This window comes from Rosa rugosa, chromosome 2 (assembly GCF_958449725.1).
Source record: "Rosa rugosa chromosome 2, drRosRugo1.1, whole genome shotgun sequence".
In the NCBI taxonomy this organism is placed as follows: Eukaryota; Viridiplantae; Streptophyta; class Magnoliopsida; order Rosales; family Rosaceae; genus Rosa; species Rosa rugosa.
Genome location: NC_084821.1, coordinates 16700758 through 16725919, shown reverse-complemented (window position 1 = coordinate 16725919; position 25162 = coordinate 16700758). Strand labels below are relative to the sequence as shown.

Here is a 25162-nt window from a genome sequence, read left to right as displayed (position 1 = left end):
TTTTATCTTCTATTGTTGGGGAGTAGAGCAGATGCCTCTTCTAATAATTCAAGTTGCTTGAAGCTTATTTTGAGCTGTGAATTAGCCTTTATTCGAGTTATTTTTAACAGAGTTTTTAGTTCTCTACATTGTCTTTTATTTGTGAGAAAATTTTTGGCCTCGTGCATCTTTCTCTATTGTTCTTTTTTCGTTTATTTTCAATAAAATTTCGAGTTAAGGGGTAATTTTTCCCTTAACTCACTTATCCAAAAAAAAAAAGGTCTACAAGTCTTTCTCTCCTTAATTTTATATTTCTAATTTATAAGAGTTTGATTTTATCTGTTAGAAAGTTGGAATATGTATTCATTGAAACCATTATCGAAAGATTGAAAAATTATGTTTCATTCATTGTAGTATTTTATATTTGTTTGTTCAACCTTTTTTTTTGCCCCCACTCACAAAAATTTCTGTGTCCGCCACTGGTCGTGAATGCCTGTTTTTCATCCATTTCAAGAACGTTATTCTCATTATGCATCTTCTTGCAATGTGTCCCAACAACTTTCCAATCAAAGCATTGAATTATAGCTGCAAGTAGCCCAGGTAGCATTTTCATGGTTAGGGTTATACCAGGACGTACATATCCTCCTTCCGGATTCGAATGGAAGAAATTGAAACTGTTGTCCTCTAACATCTATTGCATTTGCCTTGTTGTCCCCATCAAGTTGTAAGAATCTTTCAGGACAAAACTCTAATGGCTTTTCCCAATTCTTAGGATCTCTTCCGATGGCCCAAATGTCTTTGGCAATGACATATTTGCCAACCTTATATTGTTCTACACATTTTCTTGCTACTAAAGTCAATGGTGGGTGTAGCCTAAATGATTATTTTATGATGGCTTGGATGTAGGAAAGATTGAGAACATCCAATTCTCCGACTAATCGTCAACAACGCATTTGAAGATTTAGAAGCCATTTCAGTCAAAGACAAATCAAATCCTAAACCCTAGAAGCAAGAAGTTTGGAAAATAACTGTTCATAAACTCAAATTGAAACAAAGTGATCAAATTGTAAGAAAAAGTAAGTAGGGCTTTGAATCTCACTAGAACAACGCATTTAAAGATGTAGAAGCCATTTCAGTAAAAGCCAAATTTGGAAAATCATTGTTCATAAGCTCAAATTGAAACAAAGTGATCAAATTGTTTGAAATAGAAACTAGGGCTTTGAATCTCACTAGAACAACGCATTTAAAGATGTAGAAGCGAAGCCATTTCAGTAAAAGCCAAATTTGGAAAATCACTGTTCATAAACTCAAATTGAAACAAAGTGATCAAATTGTTTGAAAAAGTAACTAGGGCTTTGAATCTCACTAGAATAACGCATTTGAAGATTTAGAAGCCATTTCAGTCAAAGCCAAATCAAATCCTAAACCCTTGTTTCAATTTGAGTTTTTGAACAGTGATTTTCCGAATTTGTCTTTTACTGAAATGACTTCTACATCTTTAAATGCATTGTTCTAGTGAGATTCAAAGCTCTAGTTACTTTTTCTTACAATTTGATCACTTTGTTTCAATTTGAGTTTATGAACAGTGATTTTCCAAACTTGTTGCTTCTAGGGTTTAGGATTTGATTTGCCTTTGACTGAAATGGCTTCTAAATCTTCAATTGCGTTGTTCTAGTGAGATTCAAAGCCCTAGTTTCTATTTCAAACAATTTGATCACTTTGTTTCAATTTGAGTTTATGAACAGTGATTTTCCAAACTTCTTGCTTCTAGGGTTTAGGATTTGATTCTATAAAATGCAAGGATAACACATACACTATATATAAGACCATTCTACGAAAGATTAGGATCAGGGTTAGGGTTAGGGTTAGGATTAGGTTTAATTAGAAGAAATATAGGGGTGAATTATACCGTGATTAGACCCTTAACATGATTTCTTGAAAATTCAACCAAATTCTCACTACTCTCACCCTCCAAAATATCAAGCAAAATATCAAGAAAGCTCTTGACATCCTTTTCTTCTGTAGCTAGTGTTGCCTTTCTTCTGCATCTTCCTCAACTCTTCACGTTCAACGATCACCTTATCCACCAATTCATCGAACTTCTTATGTATGGTCTTGGTTCTCTTCCGAAATCCCTGCAAATCCAATTTCTTCCAAATTCAATTAAACTCACTGAAATTGAACTCCCTGAAAATCTTGGCCGCCTCCCAGACCACCAACCTCGTCTCTTCCGCCAACGAAGCACTAGAATATTTTCCCAGCATCATCTGCCCGATGATGTTATGGCCAACCCTCGACACTCCTCACTGAGGTTGACTGATTCGCAAGTCTCAGCTTTCTTGGCGAACAGCCTCAGAAGCCTCAAGTACTCTTGGTTTTGGATGGCCGAAAGGTTGTCTACGCTATGGCCGCCTAGGAGCTCATTCGTACGTGATCAACTTCCTGGTGAACTTCCAGTGATGTGCATAAGGTGCAAATGCAAAGGAAGCATTGTATGTCATGGTTTCGACCGCGATTCATTTCAAACTCGGATTTCAAATGCTCAGCTGTTTCCCTGAACTCATTAAGGGTTCCAATGATGTTCATGCAATCAACATAAACTGCGAAAATTGCAAATCCGGAACTTGTCTCCTTAAAAACAAAGCACAGGCATAGTTCATTCCATATAGTGAGCGTTTCAACCTTATTGCAAATGCGCTCTGTGATCTAGAGCCACTTGACTTGGGTAACTGAAATTCATCAAGAACCTTTATGTATATTTCCATATCTAGATCCCCATAAAGATACGCTGTGACCACATCCATAAGCTGCATGTTCAGTTTTTCCGAAACTACCAAACTGACAAGGTAATGGAATGTAATGACGTCCATTACGGAAGAATATATCTCCTCATAGTCGATTCCAGGGCGTTAAGAGAAGCCTTGCGCCATTTTTCAAGGCGAGTCTGCAATATCATTTTTCTCATCACACTTTCTAATGAAGACCCATTTATGACAACAGGTTTTATATTAGGTCGGATTGACACTATGTAATACCTCAAAAATTCGTTATTAATTTCTGATGATTTTTTGGAAATTGTTAAGTTGATTGTTAGGACGATTTCGTGGTTCGAGGATGTAGTGGAAGTGTTTCGGATGAATAATTACTCGAAATGTTTTATTTTCTAGGGGTCAAGGAGTTGACTTTCTATGCGAGTTCATGGACATGCGGCACACGTAAATCGGAGGTCGTATGAGAAAGTTATGGTCAGCGGAAATTTATGCTATTTTGAGGAATTGGTATAAATAGAAATTTCTGAAATTGGAAGATCAAAATTAATATTTTTGGAAAGTTTCCCTTTTTGGAAACCCATTCTCTCTGTTCTCTCTCTTAAGAAACCCTAGGATTCGACAGTTTTCCGTTAGACCCGACCTGACGGTCATTCCTGATTTCGGCGCTCGCCAACCACGGCACCGACCCAGATCGCTTCCTCTCCTCATTCTGGTCCTCCCTACAGTGGTCTCTAGTGCCCAGGATCGAGCACGGCAGATTGAAGCCATGAAGTTAAACGTCGACTGACCTGGCGAGATTTTCCGATTCCGGAGACAGCTGGACTTGAATCCAGTCGCGTTGTGTTGCTGGTAGCATGCTCGTTCGGTCCTTGGAGGTTTGGTTGATTGATTTTCAGTGTGGAACTTCTATTCTTGATAAATAGTGTATTTCTGCTTGCGGCAGCGATCTAGGCTGAATTGGCTCAAGTCTCAAGTATTAAAGTTGATCCTTGTGTTTTGCTATCTATGTTGAACGGTTGGATTGAGCTGGTGTTGAGTTTGGCACGGTGGCATGTGGGGTTCACGCGCAGCCGCCTGCGTGCGGCTGGGGTTGAGGAAGTTTCTTTCACTATTTTCATCTACCCGTCGATACGAGCATTTTGATATATGGTTTGTAACATTTGGAGATTGTTTGATTATGTTAGGGTTTTTAGTGGTTTTGATTATGTCGGTTTTCGATCCGTGAGGATCTGACCGTTGGATCGACTTCTCATTTTGACATATTGATCATAGGAGTGTTCCGGAGACTTTGGGTAGTCTCGGATGAAGTTTTGTCTCGATTGGCGTTACTTTCGGCTTTTGGTTCGAATGGGGGTTCCGAACTTTAATCGCATTGTGTTTCGTATATTGAGTTGAGACTGTATTTTCCTTAGGTGCTTGATAGAGTGCGCTCTGTGAGTTAACTAGTTGTGTGAAAACGCAGTGGGAAATTTCAAGGTGAGTAGTTTTACAATGTTCATTTACGAATGGATTTACCTTACAATTTTGGGAGTTATTTATTTAATTGCAAACTATAGTTGGTATTAGTGGCATTTCTGAGTGAATGACTACGTGTGTGTATGTGTGTACATGACCATTAGAAGCGGACATTTGCAACCCAGAAAAAGTGCGGACGTCGCTCGTCCAGCCTCGATCAGTTGTCGATGGCAGCGTTTCTGTTGCTGGATGAAGGTTGTGGACATCCCAGACGGCATAGCCATCAACGCGAAGGCGAAGGTGATCAGATTCTCAGTGATACGCGGCAAGCTCGCCTAAAACCATGGAAGAACCATCAAGGTTGACTTCGAACCCTTGATTGACGATTCCAGTAGCAAGAAGACGGTTGACATCGTAGCCTGGTTCAGTTCGGCACAAGCAGCGTTGCCCATCGGCCCTTGATGCTGCCCGGAGGAGCGACGTCCGCACTTTTTCTGGGTTGCGGGTAGAATTTATCAAGAGCGAAGCTTCGCTTTGAAATTAAAGTGCGCATTTAGAGTTTAGGGTCACTTTTCGATCGCATATCCATATCTCGACCGTTCAGTTTTTAGGTACTAATGTATAAATCATCTCTGCAAATTTTCAGTCAAATTGATGATCCTTAAGGTATCTAAGTCTCTTAAACCAATGGACAAACTGAATCTATCTAACCTGAACCGTACTATCTTTAAAGCAGTTATCAATGCCTTAACGATCATCAATTTGGCTGAAAATTTGTAGAGATGATCTATACATTAGTACCTAAAAACAGAATGGTCGAGATGTAGATATGCAACCGAAAAGTGACCCTAAACTCTAAATGCGCATTTTAATTTCAAAGTGAAGCTTCGCTCTGGATAGGATCTGTATATATATATATATATAGGATTTTTCTCAGGTAAGGATGTCCTTAGTTTTTCCTATGGAACGAATTTACTGTTTTCACCCACTTTCCGATCACATTTTCACATCTTAACCGTTCAGTTTTTAGGTCCTAATGTATGGATCACCTCTGCAAAATTTCAGCCAATTTGGTGATCGTTAAGGCGTCCAAAAGTGCAATTTACACGAACGAACTGAATCTGTCGAACCGGAACCGTTCGTTTACATTGTTGTAATTTGTAGTTTTGGATGCCTTAATGATCACCAATTTGGCTGAAATTTTGCAGAGGTGATCTATACATTAGGACCTAAAAACTGAACGGTTAAGATGTGAAAATTTGATCGGAAAGTGGGTGAAAACCGGAAATTCGTACATAAGAAAAACTAAGGACATCCTTATATTTATTTATTTATTTACGTGAAATATATATGTATTGGTGGATTTGTTGTGATACAAGCAGTATTTGTGAATGAGTTCATATTATTGTTTTGGGGTGTGACATTTCAGGGAATCTTTTATTAGATTTGGGTAACATTTCGAGTCCAGTGCGACTCGCTTAATGTTTGAGTCTTTGTACTGAGGAGAGCCACAGATGGTGATTGGGATTTGGGTAACATTTTAGGTCCTGTGCAACTCGCTTAATGTTTTGGTCTTTGTATTGAGGGGGGTCACAGATGGTGATTAGGATTGCTGTAACATTTTGAGTCCAGCGAGACTCCTTTAAATGTTTTGGTCTTGTATCGGGGGTCTGAAGACTCTGAGTCTGAAGATCAGGGATCTGAAGACTGAGAGTCTAAAGATCGCCGTGTGGGGGGGGGGGGGGGGTGTCACAAATGGTGACCAAGGCATATTTATCGGGAACCAAGCCTTGGTCGAGTGATTGCTTACGATAAGTTAGAGCTCTATTATGTCTGTCGGGGTATCTTATGGGGGTAACAGTGAGGTTACTTGGGACTCATGAATACGGGTTCTTAAAAGAGAGACTTGAAAGTGTTCTTTCTTTTATTGTCCATGAAGGACGTGGATTTTCATATTTAATTGTCGGGGTTTCATTAATATGATTTTGTCACGGTGTGACACATGTTTTCCTTATGAGTAAAGGATGGGAAGTTTAGAAAGAAATCAAGCATGAGTTGCTTCCTTAAATGGAATGGGCAGTTTTTCGTGATTTGTGTGGGTTTTCTTGTGATCGGTGTGAGTTAATTGTTTAAATTGTTGTATTTGAGTTTACTCATACAAGCTTTCATAAGCTTACCGGGTTTGTCTATTGCAACTCGGTGCACTATTCGATCATGAACGTAGGGTTTAATCCTGCAGGTCAGGGTAATTGTGGGTGAAGCTGAGATCTAGTAACAGCTGTATGGATAGGAAGCTAATTTTGTGGCTTTACTGTTGTTAAGACTTCCGCTATGTAGTAAGCTTTAAGGAGCATTTACTTATTATTTTGTTATGCAACTTAGTTTGTAAACTTGTGTAATGTAATATATGACTTTACGGAGCTAGTCTGTATTGACATTGTACTTTCAGGGCATCAGTATGTACTTGGTTTAAAAGAAAAAAAATTTCTAGGTATTTTGTATTGATGACTTAACCATTCATGTCCGATATAATTGTGAGATTGTCTTGATTTTTAATTGTTTTAAAAATCGGGGCGTGACACATTACCGACCCTAATACGATCCTCTTCGCTAGATAATCCAATTCAACCTAGATCTCATCTTTCCATCTAGGCCAATCTGCTCTACGCTATCATTCATCAACGGAGCATGGTTCGATGTCATCACACTCAATAATCTCATGTGCAACAGAATACGCGAATACATCATCAATGACGATGGAGTTTCTATCCCATATCTCATGTACACTAGTATAGTTTATAGAGATCTCTATATTTTCAAGAGTAGGTTCTGATGTTGAGACTTTCCCCAATGATAACCATAATCCGGAACATTCTCATGAGATAGATTTTGAGTGTCGATGATCAAAGGATTAGGTTGTGCCAAAGTCGCTTTCTTCCTAGGGAGAATATTCTTCGAATCAAGCGGCCTCTGACGCCACAAGGCCATTGTCTATGGTGGCAGCGGCGTACACTCCATCTTTTGGGGCTGCGCCATGTCCTTTATTCAGGACATCAATCCTTGCAGACACATTTGTAGCAGGTATATGTGATCTCGTCACTTTAGTAGGGATCGAGATGAGACAAAGTGGGGACAGACCACAACAATTTCCGTCGTTCCTGTTGAATGTTGACGTTCTTATCTCCTCCAAACGACAGGAATACTTTCTCATCAAAGTGACAATCTGCAAAATGAGCCGTAAAGTGATGACCTGTCAAGGGGTCTAAGTGACGGAGGATTGTTGGAGCCTCAAATTCAACATATATGCCATTCGTTTTTGAATACCCATCTTGGTGCGTTAGTGGCGGCACAATTGGCACATAAAACGCCCACCTAAATATGCTTAAGTGTGAGATATCAAGCTTGTACTCAGTCACAAGCGCTGTAACGCAAAAAAATGTTGAGTGGTGGTGGGTCGTAGACTAATTAGCATGGCTGTATGCAATATTGCATAACCCCAAATGGAGATATGGAGATTAGTGCGCATTACCAATGTCCGGGCTACCATCGTAGTCATTAATGGCTACTTTCGTGAGACCATTTTGGGTGTGCACATGGGGAACATGATGGCCAACATCGATCAATCCCCAAGGACATGTAATAATCATCGAAAGTCTTCAATGTAAACTCTCTAGAATTGTCAAACCTAATTGACTTAATAGGATGATCTGGGGTAGTGAGCCTGTAGCCTTATGATCTAAGCTAGAAGTTTAGCATAAGTAGCATTACAAGTGGACAATAGAGCGACATGTGACGAGCATGTCAACACGTCAACCAACACCATAAAATATCTAAAAGGTCAGCAAGTTGGTTGAAATGGTCCACAGATATCCCCTTGGATATTATGTAAAAATGGAATGAGCACTTTCGTATCCTTTGCATAGGACGGTCTCGATCCAAATTCCCCTAAGAAATAGGGTTTGCAGAACGAGCAAGGGGCCTTATAATTAAGTAAGGACTAATTACAGTTTACCCCCCTGAGGTTAGGGGTCGTAATCATGTTAGTCATTCTAGTTTCAATTTAATTAGTAACACCCTTGTACTCTCCAAATTCATCAGCCGTGTCCAATTTTTGGACTTCCGTCCAAATTGGACGTTAAATCTGTTATGTGGGCCCCTTTTGGGGGGCAAAATGGTAATTTTGAGCTCCAAATTATATATATAAAAAAATTTCTCTTTGTTAAAGGAAAAACACATTATGTGTCTTCGTCAAAGTGATTGACGGAGAGGGAATCAAGTAATTAGCAATCACCATCAATCAGCATGGATCAATGACCAATCAGTAGTTAATGTCATCATTGTAATTGATATTTCCGTTGTAATTCTCTCCCTATATAAAGGGGCTATGAAATGAAATGAGTAGATCAATTCCAATTGTCATTTTACTTTTACATGTTATCAGCACGCTCAGAGTCAATAGCCAAGAAAAATTATAGCTTCGAAAAAAAAATCCAAACCCTAGCAGAAATTTTTTTCTTTCGGCCGCCACCATAAAAAAAAAAAAAAAAAAAATTCCCCGTGCAGCAGCCCCACCCTCTTCCCTCCCAAGCAAACACGGCAGACCATCTGATTGCGTGGCCTCCAGCCCACTGCCCACCAGCCTACTGCCCACTACCCCGCGCTACTGCAGCAGCGCCACAGAAACAGCAGCGCACCACACTACCACTACCACCTTCGATCCAGCCCAGCCCGCGCGTCTACGTAGACCCCCCCTGCGCGCAGCACTCCCCGCCCTGCCCAGCCCCGGCACCCCTTCCCTGCCTGTTGCTGCAGATCCCAGACCCGGCTGCATCACTTCGATCCCACGCCTACATCACCTCCCCGCCTGACAGCAAGCCTCGCGTGCAAGGCCTCTGGCCCACCCGCGTGACGCAGCAGACCTACCGGAAATTTTCCTTTATTCCCAACCTATCTCCACACCAGAAAGAAAGGAAAGAAGACGCGAAGAAGAATAAGAGGAAGAAGAAAAGGAGAAAAAGAAAAAAAAAACAGAGGTGACCCGGCCAAAGAAAAGGACTGAAAAAGAAAAAAAAAAAAGCAGGCCCAGAAAAGAAAAAGGGCGGGCCCATAAAATAAAAAGGTTCAGAAAAAAAGAAAGAAAAGAAAACAAAAGAAAAAAAAGCCTTGTGGCCCATTGCTGAAAAAAAGAGAGGAAGCGGCCCAGTTTTTCTCAAGCCCAAAAACATCGTTACACACGCCTGCATCAACACGCGCGTGCGCTAGGATTGTTTTATTTTCTCGAAATCAAGTATGTTTTCTTTATTTTGTTTTTATGATTTTAATCAAGCATGTGAATTTTATTTATCTTTTCTATTTTTAAGCATGCTTTATACTTTATTGTTTATGCTTTTATTATATTTTGTTATTGAGCATGTTTAGTTAGATAATTTTGATCCTTTCAAGGATGCCTTGTTATTTATGTTTTATATGATTATCTTTAAGCATGATTTATAAATATGTTTAGCATGTTTTATATTTTATTGCTTATGTTTTTATCATGAAATTTAAAGCATGTTTCGTGATTTCTTTTATTTTACTCATGATATATTATTGCTAATTATTATGTGTAGTATATAATTTGTTGTATATCTGTGAAATTTGAGCATGCCATGTAGTTTATTTTTATATATGCTATGTTTAAATGTGCTATTGTTATTTTTAGAATGCAACATATACAATCCGCTTTGCCATGATAATGAAAATTCATGCGCATTATACACACACACACACTTACTGTGATAAAGTATTTTCACATAGCATCGAAAAAAAAAATGTGACCATTACGAATCTTGGTCTTGAAATCTAATTCATATGTTTGGAAAATAATTCACGTGGATGTCTTTATGACTGCGTAATTTATATATTCACTCTTGTTTATGTAGATGGCTGATCCAACTCGATCTGAATTTGACATCTTGGACTCAGAAGGACTTGAGTACCATCGTTGGGTTTCCGATGTGGAAACTGCCTTTGTGGCAAAAGACTACACTGCCACCATTACCGACCCCAAAGATGATGAACTATTTAATAAGGTGAAAGCAAATGCCTTAATGTTTCTGAGGCGACATATTAACCCTAGCCTACGCTGGGAGTACCTTCAGTTGAAGACACCCAAAGAACTGTGGGATGCCCTTAAAGGACGTTTTGGGAACATTCATGACACCTTGCTCCCAGAACTAACCGTTCAGTGGAATGAAATCCGCTTGCTTGATTATAAAAGGGTCAATGACTTCAACAAGGATATGTTGCGCCTAAAGGCACGTCTAAATTTTTGTGGAAAGGAACTCACAGAAGATGATATGATCCAGAAGACTCTTTCTACTTTTCCTACTTCAGCAATTATACTAGCGAACCAGTATAGGCTGGAGTATGACAACAAAAGAATCACAACATTCAATAAGCTGATCAACCTACTGCAAGTGGCTGAGAGGCATAATGAGGTTCTTTTGAACAACAATGCCAGACCTGTTGGGACAAAGAAAATTCCCGAGGCTAATTATGGCAAAGTGAAAGGTGGAAAGAACCCCAATGCAAAGGGGGTTGGACGTGCTGATCCTTACCCACGTGGCAACAATGCACCACGTGGCAAGGGACGTGGGGGTCGTGATATGGGTCGTGGAGGCCCTCCCAATGTATGGCGCAGAGATGGTGGTGCTGGCCCTAGTGGTCATGGAAACAAGGTGCAAAGGGCACCTAAGAACCCTTCAGTCAAACAGGATAGAGTTGGCAATGAACCATGCTATAGGTGTGGAGTCATTGGACATTAGTACAAGAACTGCCAAGCAAGCAACAGAGTAGCAGCCAATTACAAGAGGTATAGGAAGTCTAAAGAACAAGAGGCTCACTATATGGAAGAAGGAGGCCATGACCCAGACGTCAAGCTCACAATTGCAGACTTTAATGGCAACAAGGAACTTGCTCAATCAACTGATGCCCCAGATTTTGACTGATCTGCTTTATTTATTTTATTTTCCAAAAAACAGTTGTGAAGGCATAATGCCTCATTTTTAATTAGATTTCTGAATAAAGACCTTGATTTGATTATCGTTGGCTTATTAAAAATTCAAAATTTTATTCTGAAGCACTGAATTTATTCAAATTTATTTACTACACATATTTACATGGTTCGAAATTGCACTATAAAGATGTAAAGCAATACATCTAGAAAAAAAAAATTATTAGAATGAAAAGATTATCATTCTACTAAAATAGAAATACTCTAAAGAATATGAGATATATTTAAAGTCACAGACGCTCTATATGCACCAAGAGCTAATCGAACCTTGTTAAAGTTTCAAAGATATTTGTGCCAACGGTTATCATGTAAAAACATACTGTGAGAATGGACTTGAATACATTTATATTACCTCTAATAAATGTGGAAGGAAACACATTTTAGAGAAACTTATGAGTCGATCTAGTGGACTATACCTCACTACCATTCGGATCATTGAATCCTATGCTGTCACCAACAATGAAATGTGGGACACTGACTCATACAGGCTTTGGCATGACCGCCTAGGGCACCCCGGTCGTGACATGATGATCCGTATTTTAAAGAACTCATATGGACATCCCTTCTTTCGCGTGAAAAATAAAATGGGACAAAAATCCGTCACACTGCAAGGTGTCGGTCCTAGTACTGCTCAAATGCAGTCATTGCCTTCTGAAGTACCAGAAGCACTACCTCCCTCCCATTATGCCTCATTGACTATTTCAAAGGCAAATCACTCGTTTTGTAAAGCCTGCTCTTTAACAAAAACAGGATCGAGACCTTCCTATGCTAAAGATACAAAACAAAACATTCCATTCTTACAAAGGATACAAAGAGATATTTGTGGACCTATCCATCCAGAATGCGGACCATTCAAGTACTTTATGGTTCTGATGGATGCTTCGACAAACTGGTCACATGTCGCTTTATTGTCCACAAGAAATGCTGCAAAACTCCTAGCACAGATTATACGTTTAAGGGCTCACCACCCTGATCACCTTATCAAGTCTATAAGGCTTGATAATGCTAGAGTTTACATCAAAAGTATTTGATGATTATTGCATGTCTATCGGGATCGATGTAGAGCATCCTGTACCCCATGTGCATACACAAAATGGTCTCCAGAAGCCACCATCAAAAGGCTACAAATGGTGGCTAGGGCATTGGTTATGCGCACCAACCTGCCTATATCTGCATGGGGTTATGCAATATTGCACGCAGCTTTACTTATTCGTTTCAGACCCACAGCTAGCCAACCATTTTCTGCGTACCAGTTGGTAACTGGATATGAGCCTGACATTTCACACTTACGCATATTTGGTTTAGCAGTATATGTGCCTATTGCGCCCCCACAGCGCACCAAAATGGGTCCTCAGAGACAATTAAGTATTTATGTTGGATACGAATCCCCAACAACTATATGCTATTTGGAACCCTTGACAGGCGATCTCTTTACCGCTAGATTTGCGGACGGTCACTTTGATGAGACAGTCTTCCCGTCGTTAGGGGGAGATAGGAAAAAGGATTTTCCAAGGGAACGACAGGAATTGTCGTGGTTTGTCCCCACTCTGTCTCATTTTGATCCCCGCACTTCACAATGTGAAAGTGAAGTGAAAAGAATAATCGATCTTCAGAACGTAGCAGATTCGATGCCTGATTCGTTCACTGATATCGCAAAAGTGACGAGATCACATACACCAGCTGCAAATATGCCTGCAAGGTTAGAAGTCCCCAACAAGGGGCACGGTGCTGCAGATAGAGGCACTGCAACCACACTTAGTGGAGGTGTGGTTGAGGCCATGGCTCCCCAAAGGAAGAGGGGGAGGCCACTTGGTTCGATTGACACTCACCCAAGGAAGAAGAGGGCGAGTAAGGCACAAACCAATCATCAATGTATAGAATCCTTCTCATGAGATTGTCTCTGATTATAGTTATGTCCATGAATCAATACTGGAGGACGCTCCGATGTTTAAAATGATTCCAGAGAACAAAGAAATCTCAAAGGATTATGAGACTGCGTATGAGTTGATAGAAAGATCTTCCATACACATTGATGATATATACTGTTGCTCAAGGAATCATAGAGCACGATGATATCGAACCACGCTCTGTTGCAAAATGTCAACAAAGAGCAGATTGGCCTAAATGGAAAGAAACAATCTAGGCAGAATTAGATTCTCTGACAAAGAGACAGGTATTTGGTCCGGTAGTGCTAACCCCACCAAGTGTAAAGCCTGTAGGACATAAATGGGTCTTTGTCAGAAAGCGTAATGAGAAGAATGAAGTCCTGAGGAACAAGGCTCGCCTTGTGGCACAAGGTTTCTCACAACGCCCTGGAATTGACTACGAGGAGACATACTCTCCCGTAATGGACGTTATAACGTTCCGCTACTTAGTTAGCTTAGTAATTTCCGAAAGACTGGAAATGCAGCTCATGGATGTGGTTACTACATATCTCTATGGGGATCTAGATTCAGAGATATATATGAAAGTGCCTGATGGCCTTACATTACCCAAGTCAAGTGACTCTAAACCACGGAGTGCGTTTTCAATTTAGTTGAAACGCTCACTTTACGGAATGAAACAATCCGGGCGGATGTGGTATACCCGTCTAAGTGACTACTTGATTGGGAAGGGATAAAAGAACGATGAAGTATGCCCCTGCGTATTCATAAAGAAAACAAGTTCCGGATTTGCAATTGTAGCTGTATATGTCGATGATATGAACATAATAGGTACTCTCGATGAAATAAGAGAAACCGTGAGCTACTTGAAATCCGAATTTGAGATGAAGGATCTTGGGGAAACTCGATTCTATCTAGGCCTTGAACTAGAACACCGTGTTTGTGGAATACTAATCCACCAGTCTACGTATGTCCAAAAGTCAGGCGATATAACATGGACAAAGCGCATCCTGCTAGCACTCCCATGATGGGTCGAAGCTTGGATGCAAGGAAAGATCCATTTCGTCCAAAGGAAGATGACGAAGAGGTGTTGGGAGCTGAAATTCCCAATCTAAGTGCAATAGGCGCATTATTGTACCTAGCCTAATGTACTCGACCAGACATTGCATTCTCAGTGAACTTGTTAGCTAGATTTAGCTCAGCACCAACGCAGCGTCACTGGAATTGTATCAAGAACATCTTCGATACCTAAAAGGAACCATTGACTTGGGACTGTTCTTTCCCTACAGAGAGACAAGAGGGACCGCAGATGGAACTGCAATCCCTAAAGGAAATGTTGATGGCGAAAGCGCCACTCCCTACACCGAAACGCCAAATGACGTTTTGGTTGGTTTTGCTGATACTGGGTATCTCTCTGACCCACATAAAGGTCGTTCCCAAACTGGTTATGTATTTACCAGTGTGAACATGACGATATCTTGGAGATCAACGAAGCAAACCCTTGTGGCTACCTCCTCAAACCACTCATAGATGATTACTTTACATGAGGCGGTTCGTGAGTGTGTATGGTTAAGAGCTATCATCACACATATTCGAGGGACTAGTGGTTTGAGCTCTACCACTGAAGAGCCTACTTGCATTAATAAAGATAATGCAGCTTGCATCGAACAGATGAAGCTAGGGCATATCAAGGGTGATAATACAAAACACATATCACCAAAGTTTTTCTACAATCAGCAACAACAGACCCTCCTCAAGATTCAAGTGAATCAAGTAAGGTCTGAAGAGAATGTGGCAGATTTGTTCACCAAATCATTGCCTAAGGCCATATTTGAGAAACATGTGAAAAGCATAGGAATGTGAAGACTTTCCAAGCTCCCTTGATTAATGTAAGGATCAGGGGGAGGTGTAGACATTAGGGGGAGTCTAACACACACATGTCATCCTCAAATGTAAAAGGTGCGTTGTGCTCTTTTGCTTCGACCAAGGTGTATTTTTTGTCCCACATGAAAGGTGCGAAGAATTTTAGGATATATTTTAGGGATATCTCCGACTTAGCGAAGAATTTTACAGATATTTGTGGTATATCTCCGACTTAGCGAAGAATTTTAGGAGATATCCCTAAAATATCCCTAAAATTCTTCGCTAAGTCAGAGATATACCACAAATATCCCTAGACCAACGAGCGAAGAATTTTAGGATATATCCCCAATAAAGTGAAGAAATATCTGTATTTTTTTTAATCATATTTTACATATATTTTTTCACTTTATTGGGGATATATCCTATTATTCTTCACTTTATAAACCTATTATATTTTATAGATATATTTTACAGATATATCCTAAAATTTTTCGCTTTATCGGAGATATATCACAAATATCGTAGACCAACGAGCGGCTTTTTAACCACCTAGAGTATTTTTTTTTTGTTTTTATAAACCTATTATAACTTGTGGTGTATAGGTTGAAGACAAAATTTATAAAAATAAAACTAAGAAATAGGAGAAAGAAAAAAAATGAAGAAACACCTAGAGTTTTTTTTTTTTTTATAAACCTATTATAACATGTGGTGTATAGGTTGAAGACAAAATTATAAAAAAAAATATATATATATAAAATAAATAAATAAATAAAAAAGGGGAAGAAATAGAGAAAAAAAAAAGAAAGAGAATTTTTTTTTTATATAATTTGGAGCTCAAAATTACCATTTTGCCCCCCAAAAGGGACCCACATAACAGATTTAACGTCCAATTTGGACGGAAGTCCAAAAATTGGACACGGCTGATGAATTTGGAGAGTACAAGGTGTTACTGATTAAATTGAAACTAGAGGGACTAACATGATGACGACCCCTAACCTCAAGGAGGTAAACTGAAATTAGTCCATTAAGTAACTAATGAGGATTTTGGTTAGGCTGAGGCGCTGGAAACTGATTCAAAAGCAAAATAGGTGACTACGGTTCCACAAAGGGCGTGACATTCAGGGACGGCGGCTGCCACTGGCCGGCGGTGAATAGCAGCGGAGGTCCCACGTGGGCTAGGAATCAATTTCTGATTCTTGCTTCGTGTCACTCGAAAGAAGGGATGTCTGTATGAAGTCTTTAATAGACCGATCATCATATCACGACCAGGATGATCTAACCTATCGTGCCAAAGCCAACATGTGTTTGAATCCAAGGGATATTCTCTTATAACATTATTGGATTCGATGACTCGAATAGTGGTGACATAAAGTCTACTAGAGAGACACATAAGTTTTTCTAAGATGCGGATGAAGCAATCATTAGAGAGGTGATGCAAAGGAACTCATTTTCGTCCTCACAATGCATTTCCTCATGAAATCCGTTGGCTCGAATATCTTTGAAGCTCAATAGGGTTTGATTTTCCCTAGGAGCGTAGAGAGTTTCTGTGACATTGATCAAGGTGCCATTAGGCAAGAGGAATTGGACAATTCCAAGTCATTGAAGTAAAATTGATGGTCCTGCCATCGTAGTCATAGAGGAATGCATTGGAAATATCTCCAAGAATAGTTGCCTGTGGCAGAGAATCGTGTGCGTAGTCGCACTTTCCGCGAGACAATGAAGTACTTTAGAGTCCATTCCTTGAATAAAGAGCTCAGAATTAAAAGATAGTTGATATGAAAGAACTCAAAGTTTTATTCATAAAGCCAATGGTTACATGACTTACATCATAGTTTCTAATAGCAAAAATCTAATCCAAACTAGCTAATGCAAACAATGGTCGTCACTTAATTTTTTACGGTGGCTCCAAATTAGACATGACCAGTTAAGAAAGAAGAGATGTCGATAGAGCAAAACTCTCTTAAGTACCACTAATCTCAACTACTTTCCTAGACATCACGCCTACTTTGGGTGAGCCTATTTGAAGAAAAGCTAAAAACCAAAGGCATCTACTAAAAGTTATGGCAAGTGCCTAATTACATCAATCTTGGAAGATAAAAGACTTAAACAAAATCGACAGTTTCTTCATCCTTGCTAGATTTGAACTCTTCAACCTTAACTCGAGATCATAATTTTGATCTTCTTGTTCCATGTAGTGAGCTTCCCTAGCTTCATGATACATCTTGTACACATTAGCTATGTTATGGGATGCTTGACATCACAAAATCACTTGTGATATATATATGGTGCCTGTTGTCGCCAATGGATCAAAGTCCAGTTTGTTCAGATTACTCATTCTGAAATAGAACAAGAAAAAGGGTTAGTTTCGAAGGTTAAAGGCTACCATGAAAACAATTTGAATTTTTGAGCGTAGTAGATGACAGGACCCGCCCCGAATTTCACCCTGAATTCCGAGGTGGCCCTGTGGGGCCCACCTTAGGAATAACTCTACCGAAAATTCGGCAGAGTCACCCCTAAAAATGGACTACCCAACCTGTAGAATTACAATCACACTTCTAACAATCATCCATAATATCCTGGAGCCACCCTGCTCCCCAAAATCCAACAACTCCACAATAAGCAACTGAAATCCGAAAATAACATATTCTTAATTACACCAAAGTATCTTCCAACCTTTACATTATTTATCCCCAACAGGTTATCAGAGCAATCTAAAAGAGGAAGAAGAAAATAACAATACAGGTAGGTTCAACAGATAACCTACAATGAAAACAACAGCAGCAGATGCTATGCCCCGAATCCTACTATGCCGAACCAGCTACTCTGCAGACTGGGCATTTGAAACCGAAGGGCCCAGGGGAAAAGCACATAAAACGTTAGCGTGAGTGGACAAAATAAATAAATAAATAATTGTAAAGAAAAGTGGGTTTTGTGCTTTTCCACATTTATCCCTTTTAAAAACCCGATGCATGCAACTTTTAAGAAAAACACATTTATCAACAAATCCAATATTCTCGTAAAAACACACCAGCCCCGCTGGTTACGATAACATCGAAATCCAAAATTCTCGTGAAAACACACCAGCCCCGCTGGTTACGAAAATAATGGACTAGCCCCGCTAGTCAAGTCACGAAAAAGTATGGGGAAGAAGTTATCACCATACGAGAAGGGAGCCTCCCAGGCTCGGGTCGGAGTGTCCCACACTCTGGAGCATCCCATGCTCTGCTCTTACTCACCCACAAACACATAGTAAGCAGGGAGGAGTACTAATAGGCTAGCTAGCAATAAAATATAACGACCCAGGTATGGTGGGTAAAAACTATTAAAATCCAATAAATCCTTAAGGCTTCCCCATGTCCCACGAATAAAGAAAACACGGGTACGATTCCCAACCGTACCCGGAAATTCTCGTAAAAGTCGTATAAAGCAACAGCGTGTCCCACACGCTAAAAGAATAGCTAGATTATCAATAAGGCATTCCCAATGCCAAAATCGAAAGTCGGTAAATAAAGAAGAAATATCACTCCATCGAAATCCCATTTCGAAAATCCTTTAAAAATCTCAAATCGACGAATAGAAATATAATATTTAAATCCGGAAGTCACCTCGGAAAAATGATTCGTCGACAATCATCATAATTCGTAAATCCAAATTAAGATCCGAAACCAATTCATTTCCGAAATCACTTTATAATTTTTCATAAATCTCAAAACCCAAACAAATCTGAAATCACTTCAGAATCCGAAAACCAAAATCAGTAAGAATAGCAAATCATCAGATGCTCAAAATATAAAAGATGATAATTAAATAAAGCATTACTTTAGAGAAATAAATGCATGCATCAATATTCAAAAACAAACGTCCACTCACAGTATACGGCTAGCGTGGTATCCAAGCGTAAGGATCCTCGTCGAGCGATGAGTCAGTATCTCGTCCTGTACACAATTGTATTCCGTAAACAACAATTCAATAAAACAATACGATTCTATATTGAATCCCGAAAACCCTACGTAAACTAGCAACTCCAACTCCTTTCAACTTCAAGCCAAACTTCACCATTTATATCAATCCATCGATTAAGGTATTCCATGACGGAATAAGGGAAATCCGAAGGCCGGATTCCCACAAATCACCAACCGAAACTCCACACTTTCAAAATTCACAAACAATTCCAAACTCCTCCAAAAATTACCAAACTTCATAAACAAGCTCTACTCAAATTATAGGATTTATTGGGCTAAAAATTGGAATTAAATGTCAGCTCTACGCGCCACCACGCGCCACCCACAGTGGCGGCGAGTGGGGCCCACGCGCCGGCGGCCACCACCTCCGATGGCCACCAAATTTGGACAGTAGCTTCTACTCAACAAACCTAACCATTCATTCAACTACAACATCTCACAATTTTACCTTTAAGAGCTCGGATTAAGCTGATGAAGTTTGCCCAGAAAATTGCTTCGGACCCAAAGATGTTCTTCGTCGATTCGACCTCCACACAGCAAATTGGAATGCAAGGCCTTAGGGGAAATGATCTTCGTGGAAAACCCAAGCTTCGACGGCAAGATGGTGACCGGAGGTGGCCGGAATCGCCGGAGATCGGCAAAAATAGCTAACTGCCACCGTAGCTTCCTCCGCTCCAAATCGAGCTTCTCCGGCCAAATCGTCGTAAAATACCTCCACAGGCGTGACAAGGGGAAGAAACCGAGCTTGGGGGTGGCCGGATTACGTCCTGGGTCGGCCGGAGGAGGAAGAAATCGGAAGGGGAAGAGATCCGGCCGAGAGGGGAGAAAGAGTCGGGGAGAGAGAGAAAGGAGAGTTACCCGGTTGGGTAGGTTTCCAAAAATAAAAATCTACCATCAGTAAATTCCCATATATATACAACTTACCATGAACAGTAAATTCTACATTTTTGGCCATAACTCTCGCATACTAAGTCCGATTTTTACGCACCACATATGCACGCGCTCGGTTTAACATCCTCTACAACTTTCGTGAAGAACATTTTCTCAAATTCTGACCCGAACAAAAAGTCAACTTTTAGGGCCACTAAAAGTGCTGAAACGACAGTCAAAGTGAAAATAGTTGTCGTTTACCGTCCAAATGACCCGTAAACGGGTGAATTTGGGTTCGGGACGTAACAGTAGATCCCAAGAAATTCGATTCCAAGAGATATTGGATTAGATCGAAACAGTGATGTATAATGGTCGATCGTTAAATCTCACAATGAACTCCTCGTTCAGAGATCACAAGAACTCCCATGTTATAAGAAAGGTGGGAGGTAGAAGAAGCGAGGTTGCAAGTCTCCAGAGAAAAGAAAGTACGGAAATTTAAATGAAAGTGGGAATAACTTTAATGTAAAACTTACTTGGAAATCAAAGTTTGAAAGCCTTGTTTTTGAAAAAAATATGCTAGCGAGGCTAACAGGGGCTGCAAGGAGTTGCGAGGACGCAAGGAGACGCGGTGCTAGCGAGGCTAGCTACTGGCCGAGGCTTGGCTGGTGCTGGCAGGGGTCTGGTCGCATCTGGCAGGTAGGCTGCCCGTGGTCGAAATTTTTAACTTTCTAGGGTTTTGGCCTTTTGATTCAGGGTTAGGGCTTCGTACTGATAATGTGTTGTAAAAAATGAGAATTGGGAGAATGATTGTGTGTATTCCATTGATAATAGGGGTCTCTTTATATAGAAGATTATAAGATACATAATCTGAATCATACAAGGAAAGCTAATCAAATATTGATTAGGATATCTAGAAGATTCTATCATATTACAACTGAACCAAGTAATCAGAGTTTTGGCCAGACACATATTCATGTATCCTTAAACAACATCTATATATTTTTTTTGTATGGCCGGGTTAGATGGACTCATCTATTAATGTATTTTTTTGGTGCATGTAAAGGATGCCACTATATTTTATATATGATATCTATATATATGGGGCCCTTCCACTAAGAGATCCCTTTTTTAGCCGTTTTAAGGGATCCCTTGTGGAACCCACATTTCGATCGTATTTCGGCATCTCGACCGTTCAGTTTTTAGGTCATAATGTATAGATCATTTCTGCAAATTTTCAACCATATTGATGATCGTTAAGGTATCGAACTAGATTAAATCAATGGACGAACCGAATCTGTCCAACCTAAATCGTTCGTGTTCATAGTTGTAAATCGCAGTTGTGAATGCCTTAATGATTATCAATTTAACTGAAAATTTGCAAAGATGATCTACTCATATATACTTAAAAACTGAACTGTTAAAATATGAAAAGTGGATCTAATGAGCGATCCCTTAAAATGGCAAAAAAAAAAGGGATCTCTCACTAGAAGGGCCTGTGTGTGTGTGTATAACTATAAATTTTTTCTTTCTCTCTTCCTCTTCTCCTTAGGTTATGTTTGGATGCGGTAAAAGAACGTGGGATTTCACTAAGAGTCAGGATATTCCTTGATCTCAAATTTTGTGTTTCGCTAGATAAACTTAGGAATTGGGAAATTCTTGGAAGGAAAAAGAATGGAAGTTACCCATCTAAAATTCTAAGTTTAAATTCCACAAAAATGGTTGTCATTTTCCAAATTCTATCGTTTCTTCTTCACTCCAGCATCCTGAGAGCCTCCAAAATTTTTGAATATGAGGCATCGACATCTCTCTATCTCTCTATCTCTCTCTCTTCCAAGGACTCCTCCACCCAACTCCTCGATCACGACTCCTCTGTTGCAATCATTTCTTGCATTTTGACGATGGTGAAAATGACCCACACAACCGAACAGATCATCCTTACTGCAAGTCGCCATCGGATAGTGACCTTTCGGGTCATCGACGCATCAGACTGGGGACGGTAGAGGCAGGAGTACATCTAGTAGCGGGTTTGTTGAGGTTCATTGTGATACTCCGAAAATTCATTATTATTTTCCGAGAATTTTTCCGGAATTTATTCAGTGGTTGTTAGGACGAGTACGTAGTTCAGGGATGATGTGGAAGTATTTGGGACGAATAATTACTTGAAACGTTTTATTTTCAAGGGGTCAACAGTTGACTTTTTATTCGTTGAGTTTCTCCGAAAACTTTCTTCACGAAAGTCGTAGAGCGCGTCGATACGAGTTCGTGGACATGTGGCACGTGTAAATCAGAGTTCGTATGAGAGTTATGGTCAACAGAAGTTTCTGCTATTTTTTTGAAATTACTATAAATAGGAGTTTCCAGTTTTGGAAATTCGTAATTCATATTTTCAGAAACTTCCAAAAATAGAAACCCAGAAAAGCTCATTTCTCTCTCCTCAAAACCCCAGACCTGACCCAAACCCGAAAAACAGACCCTGCGGGCATTCCTTTTTCCGGCGACACCAGGCCAGATCGACTCCTCACCTCCGTCTGGTTCTAAACCCAGTATCAAATTACTTACTTTTGTTTTTTCTTTTACAAATGTTGACAAACTGCCATTATTTACAAATCTTATTGACAAACTTATGTAGCATGAGGCTGTCTCTATGCCCACATTTTCTTTCAAGAGTTTCACTTGTTGAGAGGCCGTATCTAGTACTAATGAGGATCAAAGACAATTACCAGCTGAAGTTGTTTGGAGTACTAGAAAACATTGGTTATTTTTCAGCTGATTTGCAAGAAGAAAGCACTCTCCTTGTGTAATACACTTACAAGTGATGTACTCATATTATCCTATATTTCTATGCCTCTTTATCTTAGTTTTTATGTTTAGTTCTACTTATTTATGATTCATTTACATCTTTTAGTGTTCTTGTAGGTTTGTTCCATAGAGAGAAGAAAAGAAGCTAAAATGAGCTAACTAGGATTGAAAAGACAATGTGCAATCTGAGACTGGGAATCTGCCTGTGCAGAACATCCAACTTCACCGAATTACTGAGAAATACTCAGATCGAATCAGACAATTATCCTTATATGCATGGAAATCTACGGATGTCTACTTTCTGTAGAATTTTACGGATCTCTATTTCTATACTTCTGGAAAAAGTTATGATTATTTGAGTGAAGATAGGTCAGACAGGAAACCTGCTCGGGAATTTACAAACATTCGTGGAGAACTCAAGTTCCGTGGCACAAGATCGTCAATCCTAATGTTTCAAGGAAGTTAATTCAGATGAGGATTAAATGATGAACTTATTCCTACTTCTACAAGAGATATTTCAAGGTTTTCCCATTCCAAATGAAGAAAGGAATCTAAACCCAAGTTTTACAAGGAAACATGAAGCCAAAGATGAGTAGAAATCTTCCCTATATAAGGGAGAACGAATTTCTCTCATGAAAGGAGAGTCTCGGAGCACAATGTAGACGCCTAAGGAGCAGAGACGACTCATCCATCTTCCCCATTTTTTCCCTTCCATTCTTTTTATGTTTTTCCTATATTTTATTTAGTTATATTTTGCTAAACCTTTTTCTAGGGTTAGGATGATGCCCTATCATGATTGTTTATGTACTTTGATGTTTTATTGATGGATTTATAGTTTCTTTATGATGAATGCTTAATCACTATTTGAATTGATGCTTTATGTTTAAGTTCTTTGATTGATCACCTTAAGGCTTTGCATATAGTAATTGGAAGACAAATTTGAAGTAGAGATGCAATATAATTTGATTAGCTTCTTGTGATTAAGTGTGGTAAATTACATTATTACTTGAGAAAGACTAATTGTTTTCTAAAGCGTAATGAGTCTTGCATGTTAAATTTATACCTGAGAAGGATAAACTGCATAGTTAGGATATAAGATCTTTACCCGAGAGGGAGAGCATCATACACTTAAGGAAAACTATGGTCTAGAGTACCTAAGAAGGACTTAGATACGGGAATTATCATCTAGAGAAACAAAAGAATCTGTTAATTGCATTGAAACATAAATAGGATTGTTAGTGGTTGATTCTGAAACCCTAGGTTTTATCATTATTTGTTTCATTCATTCTTTCTTTAATTTTCACACTATTTGTTTAGTCAAAAACCTTATAACCATATCTTCTTTAGTTTGATTGTTTATGTATTTTTGTGTTTGGATTAATTAGGTTAGGATTTAAATTGATTATCAATCCTCAGTTTGAACGACCTCGTACTTGCACACTATACTAATGACGATTCGTACACTTGCGAGTTTTAATTAAAATTTTACAACAACAAGCACGCGCGCACACACACACATATCAAACATTGTGTATAGTTCTTGTTAATGCTTTTGGGTTAGTGCCTTGAAATGTTCTACCTAATGTTCCACTAGTGCAGTCCCTTGCAATCACAGATGTTGCTTTTCAGATTATAGTGGATTGAGATCTGAATACAGGTTCTCCTTGGAGCTGTCAAGCATTGTCTCAGCATGCTACTATATATAGCCGTGATGGTGGTAGACATTCCCGTAGGAGTAGGAGTAGAAGTCGGAGCTTGCAATCTGGCACTGCTCCTCATCTAAGCCTGCCAAGGGATGTAAACAAGGACAGAACATCTGTATCTAGCAATCTGGAAAAACTTAGGGATATTTATGGTGATGTGAGTGTCCAAAAAGGGGATACTAGTACGGCTGGAAGCATCCTCGTTCAGTCATTTGTGGTTTGGTTGATTGATTTGCATCGGAGGAGCTTTAACTCATGGTGAACAATGGATTTGGGCTTGCGGTGGCGATCTAGGCCAAACCGGCCAAAATCCCAGGTATTAAAGTTGATCCTTGAGTTGAGCTCTCCATGTTGAACAGTTGGATTAAGCTAGAGTTAAGTTTGGCACGGTGGCGCATAGGCTCACATGCAGCCGCCTATGGCGACGCGTGGAGGCCGGTCCGGCCATGGTTGGGGTGGGTTCTTTTACCAATATCATCTACTCATAGATACAAGCATTTTGATATATGGTTTGTAGCATTTGAAGATCGTTTGAGCATGTTAGGGTTTTTAGTGGTTTCGATTATCTCGATTTTTGATCCGTGAGGATCCGACTGTTGGATCGACTTGTCATTTGGGCGTATTGATCCTAGAAGTATTCTGGAAATTTTGGGTGGTCTCAGATGAAGTTTCGTCTCGATTGGTGTTACTTTCAGGCTTTAGTTCGTGGGTTTCAAACTTAGATGCTTTCATACCGCAAATGGTATTAAGATGTGACCTTGATGTGATTAGGTACTTGACGAAGTTGTCTTGGACAGATATTGTGTGATTGTGTTAACTCGAT

General features: G+C 39.6%; 1 long non-coding RNA gene across 1 annotated transcript; it reads right to left on the bottom strand.

Annotated features, from left to right (window-relative positions):
* Window positions 1-17474: 17474 nt before the first annotated feature.
* Window positions 17475-19488, bottom strand: LOC133730093 (uncharacterized). Its single transcript, XR_009856593.1, has 3 exons — window positions 19416-19488; window positions 18876-18940; window positions 17475-17835 (listed from the first exon to the last, which is right to left on the bottom strand). It is a non-coding gene; the product is annotated as an uncharacterized LOC133730093 (long non-coding RNA).
* Between the last annotated feature and the right edge of the window lie 5674 nt (window positions 19489-25162).